The sequence below is a fragment of the Mauremys reevesii genome, linkage group 5 (assembly GCF_016161935.1).
Source record: "Mauremys reevesii isolate NIE-2019 linkage group 5, ASM1616193v1, whole genome shotgun sequence".
In the NCBI taxonomy this organism is placed as follows: domain Eukaryota; kingdom Metazoa; phylum Chordata; order Testudines; family Geoemydidae; genus Mauremys; species Mauremys reevesii.
The window spans coordinates 54,108,405-54,117,146 of NC_052627.1; the positions used below are offsets into that span (position 1 = coordinate 54,108,405).

The 8,742-nt window shown below is 39.4% G+C and overlaps 1 long non-coding RNA gene across 7 annotated transcripts in view; it reads right to left on the minus strand.

Annotated features, from left to right (window-relative positions):
- The window catches only part of LOC120405507, a 29,743-nt gene extending 21,836 nt beyond the window's left edge, over positions 1 to 7,907 (minus strand). For 4 of the 7 annotated variants that reach the window (XR_005598624.1, XR_005598625.1, XR_005598621.1 and 1 more), the window contains exon 1: positions 7,802 to 7,907. This is a non-coding gene — a long non-coding RNA (uncharacterized LOC120405507). Of the gene's footprint in view, positions 1 to 2,278; positions 2,411 to 3,069; positions 3,224 to 7,801 lie in introns of all 7 variants that reach the window. The other 3 variants (XR_005598620.1, XR_005598623.1, XR_005598622.1) reach the window with 3 other exon arrangements.
- Between the last annotated feature and the right edge of the window lie 835 nt (positions 7,908 to 8,742).

The window sequence follows — 8,742 nt, forward strand, 5'->3', positions numbered from 1 at the left end:
CAAAAAGTTCTCAAATAACTTTGAAGGGCAATTTATGAATTTAAAATAGTTCAACACACCTGCTGGCTTGCAAACAAATATTCAAAATCAACCCTGATTGAAGTTTGACCTGCATTTAGTTAAAACCAAGTTCTTCCACACAGTTTTAATAAATTGGCAGCAGAATGAAAGAACATCTACTTTCTACCTAAAAGAATGAGAGTATGAACAATCAGATTTCTGTGTCTACCTTATCAGAGTCAGCTCCTGAATGCACATGTGCTTAGTCCTATTGAATTCAGTGGGGATGCTTGTGTATGTTTGCAAGATCCTGTCCTAAAATAGGGCACCCTTTCTACTGATCCTGCACATTTTTACTTAAACTTATTCAGCTGAAGGAGGAAGTCATAGTAAATGAATTAGTTTAAAACAATTAAAATCTCTAGTAGTAAATTAATTTCTGAAGCAAGCCACAAAAGAAAAAAACTGCTTCAGGAATTGCTCAACACCTAGGAATGAATGAATAATGGGCATATTACCATAGCAGGTTCCAAGGTTTTGCAGCTGCCACCATGCTCAAGCGTTTGAAAGTTCCATTAGTCTCTACTTAAGAAAGCAATCTTCAGTAAATAGGATTCATATGAAACAATTTTAATGCTGCAAGAGCGCTGGCTGGGTAAGAATCCTACAAACATTTTTAGAAGGCAGTTCTTTTTTCTCTGTCCTCTCTTGTATTAGTTGACTGATTAACTTTGAACAGCTTTGAGCCAAATGTTTTCCCCTTCATCTTCTTGTCAGTCTATACATGCATAGCAGTAGCAGCATAGGTATTACTGTATGGGAATCTTCATGTTACCCTTCTTCAGTCCTTCATTTTCCCCCAGAAGAAGGATCAATATTCAGAATGGTCTTTGTAACACATTTCAATTATAACTCAGAAGGAACAGCAATGAGAAGTTAGCCAAGGGATTTCTATATGGGATTAACAGCCTAAATGGTCACATTTTGCTAAGTTCATTATGAAGCTGAAGCTTCTTTTATTCCATTATGTCAACTAGTTCTTTCCACATTCCAGCATTTATCTTTGACAGTATTGTTTACAGGCAATGGATGTGTGTTTCAATAGACTTCACTTGACCAATATTATTGATCAAAACCTGCAGCCTGAGATTTCAGGATCTGATGTAAATGGAGTTTCACCCATGTAAAAATCTCTCTACAACAAGGAATGACTTGTTTACTCCAGTACAAATAAATTTGTTATCCTAACTGAAAATAAGTTAAAAGAGCAGCCTAAAAGGGTTTTTGCTACTATCTACTTCCAGAATTTACCTGCTTTCAGCAATGGGCATTATTTGTACTCTGGAACAAAAGCTTACTCCTGTATTAAAAGGTTAATCTTATTTTGGTTTGGTTTAAATTAGGAAGACATTTTGTCTGTCAATCTGATATTAATACTCCCTTTGGGCCAGATTCTGCTGTTCCCTATTCCAGCTGAACAGAGTGTTGTAGTCCCATAGACATTTGCTACAAGCTGGTCATATTACATACCTGCACAAAGAGCTGATCTACATCAGAGACATCAGTTAGAATCATAGAATTTCAGGACTGGAAGGGACCTCAAGAGATCATCTAGTCCAGTCCCCTGCACTCAAGGCAGGACTAAGTATTATCTATGTCCCTCAATTGACTGGACTGAACCATGAGTCCACACACACACACACTCTAAAAATTATTCAGTTGATTGCCAGGAAAGCAAAAAGGAGGAAGTTATTTCAATAATTTGTAGGGGCGGTCTCTCAGCTGAGTGCCAGTGTGGATGCATTCCACTAGCACAATCAGTGCAGTCATTTCTCACAGCTGTCATCTTTGCCAGCTGACAGAGTCACCTGTCCCCTTTCCACAAAGCCTATCTCCCCCAAAAGTGTCCTGAAAAATGCCCCTTTCCCCAGTTTCTGCTTGGGGAAGAGCTGAAAGAATGGGGTAGGAGGCAGTCTCAGAGAACTTTGGGAGTTTCTCACACCAGAATTAAGATATTGCCTGTCCTCACCCACAATGACTTTTCAGAACTGCCAGAACAGAACCCCATATTATACTTTCTTCCTCTCACATTTGCACCACATGACAACATTTTGAATTAGAAAATATTTGGGATCCTGAATGTCTCAACTAAATAAATACAAACTAGGATTATTGAACCACCGCTAGAAAACAGATGTGTTGAAAACAGACACCATATACATCAAGCAAAAAAAAGTCAGATGTACACAAAGTAACAGCATTCAGCTCTGATTTATACCTGAGCTTTAATGATTAGGTTCAGAGCACGAATAGTCTATCTGTATCCTCCTGTACCTCTGCTGAATTTCTGACATCTGTTGGAAATGGATTGACAGAAGGTCCAGCTGCACGGATGACTGATAATGAACAGCTGTATTTGAGAGAGGCCTACTATTAGCATGTTAATAGCCAGTCTGGAAGAAATACACTTAAATATGAAGAGGGTCATGTTTTTTATTATTCCAAATCTTTACAAATAAAGGTTTGATATATCAGGGAGTACTACAGCACTAGACTTTGACTCCAGAATCTAGGTTTTATTCCTAGATCTCTCACAGAATTGCTGTATGAGAGCTTGGGCAAGCCATTTAACTTTCTGTACCTCAGTTCCCTGTCTGTGAAATGGGAATAATAATCCTTTCCTACTTCACACAGAGCTTTCTGCTAATTAATCCACTAATATTTGTGATGTGAGAGATATCAGTGATAAGTATCAAAGAAAAGCCTGTAAATAAATTAAATAAATCAGTGCTATAAAAGCCAACTACCACCATAAACACACAAAGAGACTTAACATTTGCAGAAAATCATAGCATCAGAGGAATAGCAGTGTAATTGTAACTTACATAGCTTATTTTTATCCGTAAATATAACTTCACACTAGTTTAAAAATTAGACCAGTCTTTTCAACTTTCTCATAAGTGAAACATTGCAACTAATGGTGCAAGCAGCACCAATCATGAAAAACAGTGCAAATACCAGTACTGTTATTTTTACTGAACTGCAATTGCATTATCTAGATCAATTTACATTTTTAGATAAAAACATTAATGGAACCCGTTTTTCCTGGATCTCAATATCTTCAGGAAAATGGGACAGTTCTAGTCTTGTAATATTCCCTCCAGCTGTTTCCAGAATTATAAACACAGTCCACTGGTATAGTGAGGGCAAACCTCTTTAAAGTCTAGAAAAGAAATACGATATTATTAATGACTAACAATCTCAAAGGGCCAGTTGTGCATAAGGTACCTTGAATAGTACCCTGCACTGCAAGTAATTGCATAATTGTCAAAGTAATACATTAAAAAAATACCACCTTCCTCTCATAAAGCACTTTTTTCCAATCAATGGATTTCAAAGGAGGTAAGTAGCACTATAGCCATTTACAGATGGAGAAACGGAAGCACAGAATAAAGGTTTCACACACTGGCCCAAACTTATAAAAAGTGGTACAGGATCACCACACCTGGTATTTATCAGGGACATCTGATGCAGTAAAATGTATCAGAGGTTCAAAACCTAAGTTATTTCAGTCTCTGCTTATCCATTCATCCAACTTTATTCCAGCAGGGATAAAATGACAGGAGTTGGAAAACCATGTTTAAGCTATTTGATCTGAAAGAGCCTGCTCTACCTATTTCAAGCTGAGGAAAGTATTGTACATATAAGAGAAAATACTGTGAGTCATAGGAGAAAAATGAGGAGACTGGTTTATCATGCTTATTCCCCCCCCCCCACGCCATCATGCTTTTGTTTTGTTAGAGGCAGAATTTTATTGCTACTATTGTAATATTTATGATGGAACTGTAAAGTCATATTTTTTCATATGTGGAATTCCTAGTAATGTTAGCTAATGGCCACTGAGGATGCAAGTTATTGCCAGCATATGGTCCCTTCTACTTGTTAGGGAGTTATTTTTATTGAATTGCCTCACATGTGCATATTCATCACTCAGAGACAGAATAATACTAGTAAAGGAGAGTTTCATGCCTTATTTTTTTTAAAGAGGGGGAATATGTACTAGCCTAAAAATTGTACATGTAATAGAAATAGTTTAACTTTAAATAAGTAGTTTATGTCTGAGGGCCTTTGTAGATACAACAAGAATCCAATGCATATTTAATAGTTTTGACAGTCCCTTTTAAGAACAGATTGATTCTGCAACATGAAATTCAAATTTCACTGCATACAGACGAGACTTAAAACTTGATTTAATTTATAAAACAATTGCACCTACAAAAGTTCATCTCCCTACCCACTGCAGACATTTTTATTTTTACAGTATGCTCAGGAGCTAGTGTCTGAGCATAACCATTTATAAACAAATACACCAAGCTTTTGGGTTCTAATCTCAGGAGCTCAGGTCAAACACTGACTTCTCCTAGTACAGAGGATTCTCCTGCTGGTTTCACCTTCACCTAAGTGACCACAATGTGTTTTTTTCTGGTATGTGGCTATTTTTCCAATTGATTGTCCCAGACTTTAAGAGCTTAAAAACATGATACCAAGTATCTGTTTTGTGTTCAGGAGCATGTCTGATAGGGGTGCTGTATAGGCTTTGGAAAGCTGGTCTCTCCAACTCCCATGGACAGCAGCAGCTCTTTAGGGAAGGGACTGTCAGTGGTACCAGGACAGCATCACCATCTTGTGGTCACCAGGCTGATAGCAGTGAGACCTATCCAGTAGCGTTGGCACCACCATGCTGGCAAGAATGGGGCTCAGTCAGCAGTGACTAGAGTTGAGGAAGGAAAGGGGCAAATGCAGGGAATAGGCTCCCTGCTCAGCAGAGTGTGACAGGTGACCCATTTTTCATTTGTTAACCTGATCACCTTACCAAAGGCCACTACACACAGTTTAAATACTGAACTGCATGCAGTTAGCTGCATAGTCTGATTCTTCTGTTTAGACTTCTCCCCTTTGGTGTGCAGTAGTCTAGTAGCACTGCACTTGGTCTTTTGAGTTATCATTTTTGGTTACCTAAGGATGCAATAGTGAAAGTGCTGTTCTGAGGTGAGGAGTGTGGTATTGGGAACTGTAACATCAAGGGTTTTAGCTTCCCAGAGAAAGTCTGGGGGAGAGATGCTAAAGAAGCCAGGTTCTGTTATACAGAGGTAGTTTGGAATTATGTCACTGAATCTCCTTCAGGAATCACTCTAGGGCCCAAAGTTCATGAACACCCATATGGCTACCAGGAGTAAATAGAAATTAAAGACAGTAACTAGAATGGAAGAAGAAAGCAGCTTAAAGCTCCACCAGAGCTGAAACTCTGAAAACACAGACAATGATATGAGATTTAAGTTGACCTTCAGTCTGCAAGCTCTGGGAACCAGTGACAAGGAAGAGTATCAGAAGGTACTTTTATTTCTGACAATAGCAAGTTCTGATGCACTTGAGGTGAGCCTTGTTTGCTATGAAACTGGAGTGCAAAAATTTGGGGGAGCATTGCACTCCATGTAAAATGAAAGCTAAGATTTTTAACCAGAGGTTACACAAAGAACATGAAAACTATACATGAATATATGGTTGATCTAATCTTGTAATTTTATTAGAGACCAGGTTATAGCTAGAATCCAGAACCAAAAATAAATAAATAAATAAAAATCAGAGACTACTGGGTCAGAATTGGTTCTTGACTAGGGACTTGGAATTTGCCAAGCAATGGAAGTCATCCAGTCTGGAACAAAAGCTTATGAACAGAGAAGTGTGATGACAGTATAGACGTAACTGAAAATCCAAAATACAACAGACTTGAGGCAGCAAGACAAGTGGAGCTCAAAGTCAGAGTCAAGCAAGAACAGCACATGGAAATGCACACTGTCATCCAACACAAGTCAGGAAAATGCTTAGTATGTGGGAAAAGATGCAAATATCACTTTGCAAGAGCTTGCAAGCACCAGCAGAGTGTGCAGCATGGACAAATGGGATGATGATGATGACGACGATGACAGCAGCACCACTATCTCAGGTGAATTTTTCATAGGAGCAATGGACATTGTTGCAGCAGCAGATGATTGGACTGTCAGCCTGAAAGCAAGTGGTCCTTTTATTCATTTTAAATTGGAAACAGGTACATAAGCCACTGTATTTCCAGACACCAATGTTAACAACACTAAAAGAAAAGCCACAGGTGATGAAAGGTAAATTGGGAAAACTCAGGGTGAGCATATCCCCACTAAAGGTATAGAAGAATTATATATATATATATATAAATAAATCAACTGGAAGTGATAAGACTTGTAATAGTACTAGGCAAAGAGAGCCCCCATTATTGGGTTAAGAGGGTGTCAAGCCCTTGTTCTCATCAAGAGGGTGCACTCATTGGAGGGGCAGTGGACCAAAATACTTGAGAAAGTTTGAGGATATATTCCAGGGGAAAGGAAAGCTTTCAACTGAGTACAAAGAGTTGAAAGAGCCCAACTATACCACAATTCACACCCCTAGAAAGTTCCAATCACCCTAAGGGAGAGGCTAAGAAGAATAGCTGAATAGGCCCATTGCTCTGGAAATCAGAGCAAGTAGAAGAACCAACAGGTACACTTAGTCTATGTAGAAAAGAAAAAAAAAAAGAGACAGAAGCCTTCTCTTACATATAGATCCAAAATAATTAAGTGTTAAAAGGGAACAGTTCTCACTATCTACTAAGGGGAGACATTTTGAAGGAGATGTCTGATGCCAAGTATTTTTTTGTGTTTGATGCATCAGGAAGGTTCAGGCAAATACCTTTAGAAAAACAGCACATATCTGTGCACATTCCACACCCCCTTTACAAAACAGCATTCCCACAGACTATTGCTTGGATTGCGGGCAAAGAGGTACTAAGTGGTAATATTGCAAAAAATGTTACCCAGAAGATTATCATCAGATCATAAAGATACTGTAAAGGAGCATCTATCTCCGACATGTCAATCACAGGATACAGCTTGTGCATCAATGCTAATGAAAATAAAGAGAACTTAGATGCTCTATAGAAAATTGTGTCCCCTAGAAACTTAAGGGACCCCAAACTGAGAAGAGGGTTGACACTTTTATGGATATGCACAGAATCACACTATAAAAAGGGGATGCCCAGAGTGGGAAAATTGAGCTCCCTATGAGAGACTCCAGCAGGAACTAGCCCTCTACTGATGATCAAGCCATGAGAGACTTAATCAGACCCTAACACTAGTGTTAAGGATGTGAGTATAATGATATTTGTAACTTGTGCATAGGTCAGTATAGAATTTCTATATGCTTGGATAATCATAAACTTTAATTGTAACTAATAAAGCTTGTAAAGCAGACTAGACCTTGTACTTGTGAATGTATGTGTGGTCACTACCCTTGGTCTGTGTGTTCCAAGAGACAAACTAAACCTGAAGCAAGTAGCAGAGGTGACATTTACTGTTAATCTTGAAACGGTGGCCGCTAGAGCCAAACCCAGGCTGGTGTAACACCACATTAAAGTTTATTTTAAATTAAATAAAGAGGCTATACCAGGCAGCTCTGAAAAGAGCAAAAGCTTCTGGGCTAAAGCTGAACAAATGTGAATTCCATATAATGGAAATGGCATATCCAGGTGCACAGATAAAAATCACAGTAAGGTTGAGGCCATCCACAACATTCTTGCCCCAGCAGACAAGGAAGGGGTACAAAGATTCCAGGGAACAGTGAACTACACAGGGAAATTAATCCAGCTGCTCAAAAACCCAAGAGCACTACTATGCAAAAGATGTCCAGCAGACATAGGATGCAAAATCATGTCCAGTTCCATATATAGCCTTACCTTAGGCCTCTGTTTATTCTTCAACAGAAAAAAAAGATAATGTCCTGTTCCCTACCTAGATTGTAGCTTTCCCCTTCACATTCTTCTGCTACAGCCACAAAAAAATACACTTCCAGCTCTCTCCTACTCCCAGGCACCTATTTGTATCCCCCAGCTGGGAATCATCAGACCCAATCACTTGCTGCTGTCCAGCTGAGTTTAATGAGTCCCAGCACCTACCTGCCAAGCTATTTTTCAGAACAGAGCTGGCAACTCCCCAGCACCCTGACCCTTAAAGGGGCAGACCACCCTGTTACAGTGTGCTTAAGTAATTTGTTGGATTCCGGGTTTTACAGCTCCCATTGGAGTCAGTGGATATTTGGGAAGGGCAAGGAATTCAGCAGCAGGAGGCTTTGTTATAATATTCAGACAATTGGAACAAAGATATGAGTGAAAGGTGTACTTCATCCTGACACCAGTTTTTTACCCATATGACATGCTAAATCACCACAAGGACACAGAACCTCAGTACATGAATATATTGTCTAAGCTAAAATCAGGCTCTGATCCTGAAAATGAATCTATGAAAATGAAGGACTCTCATGCCCATATGGATCCCTTTGGAGGAATGGGGTTTAGACAAGGAATTCAAGGATGCATAAATCAACTTAACTACTCATGTCTTTATTCCTATTCTTTCCTCAGTATGGAGCCATGAGACTGAACAGTGGAAAATGTCACCTTTCTCTGCATTGTTTCTCTATGCAACTGCTTAGAAAATCAAACAAAAAACCAAACAAACCAGCTTGACATGTGGGCTGCTAGGGAACCCAGATTTCAAGGGTCCATGGTTCTGGGACAGTGCTGTCCTTCACTCAGGGCTGCCACTAAAAGGCAGGGCTGCCTGCGGGGGGGGGGGGGGGAAGGGAGGAGGCAAAAGGGGCTCTTTGCACCAGTATATC